This window comes from Neomonachus schauinslandi, chromosome 9 (genome assembly GCF_002201575.2).
Source record: "Neomonachus schauinslandi chromosome 9, ASM220157v2, whole genome shotgun sequence".
Taxonomy (NCBI): Eukaryota; Metazoa; Chordata; class Mammalia; order Carnivora; family Phocidae; genus Neomonachus; species Neomonachus schauinslandi.
The window spans coordinates 74479870-74480605 of NC_058411.1; positions in this window are offsets into that span (position 1 = coordinate 74479870).

The following is a 736-nucleotide window of genomic DNA, read 5'->3' on the forward strand; positions in this document are numbered from 1 at the left end:
TTATTACAATTTTCAAGAAAATGTAAGTTTTAATAATGTAATTTTATTTTATTCCTTTGACCCCAAATTTCCACTACTACATTTCCCTGCTGTATTAAAGAATAATAATTCATTCCAGTGATTTTTATCAAGTGCCACTAGGAGCTCGGTTCTAGAGCAGCAATAACAAAAGAGACAAAGTCCCTACCCTCATGAAGCAGACGCCAGGGAAACAGGGAAATGGTAAACAAAAAGGTAAGTATGTACTTTTAAAAAGTAATTACTGCTGTGAAAGAAAAATAAAACAAGTTACTGAGATGGAAGGCAACAGGAGTAGGACAGAAATGAAGGAGTGGTGCTATTTTATATCTGGGGTTCAGGAAGGCCTCTCTGAGGAGATGGCATTTAAATAGAGACCTCATGGAGGAAGGAAGGAAGCCAAAGTAAAGTCAAGTGCCCTGAGTCAGAAGCAAGCTTGTTGTGGGCCTTAGGTCATGAGGTGTAGCAGCAGACTGAGACAAAGATTCATATTCAGGTGACTTATTAAGAAAATGCTCCCCGGGCGCCTGGGTGGCTCAGTTGGTTAAGCGACCGCCTTGGGCTCAGGTCATGATCTTGGAGTCCCGGGATCGAGTCCCGCATCGGGCTCCCTGCTCGGCGGGGAGCCTGCTTCTCCCTCTGACCCTCCCCCCTCTCATGTGCTCTCTGTCTCTCTCATTCTCTCTGTCTCAGATAAATAAATAAAATCTTTAAAAAA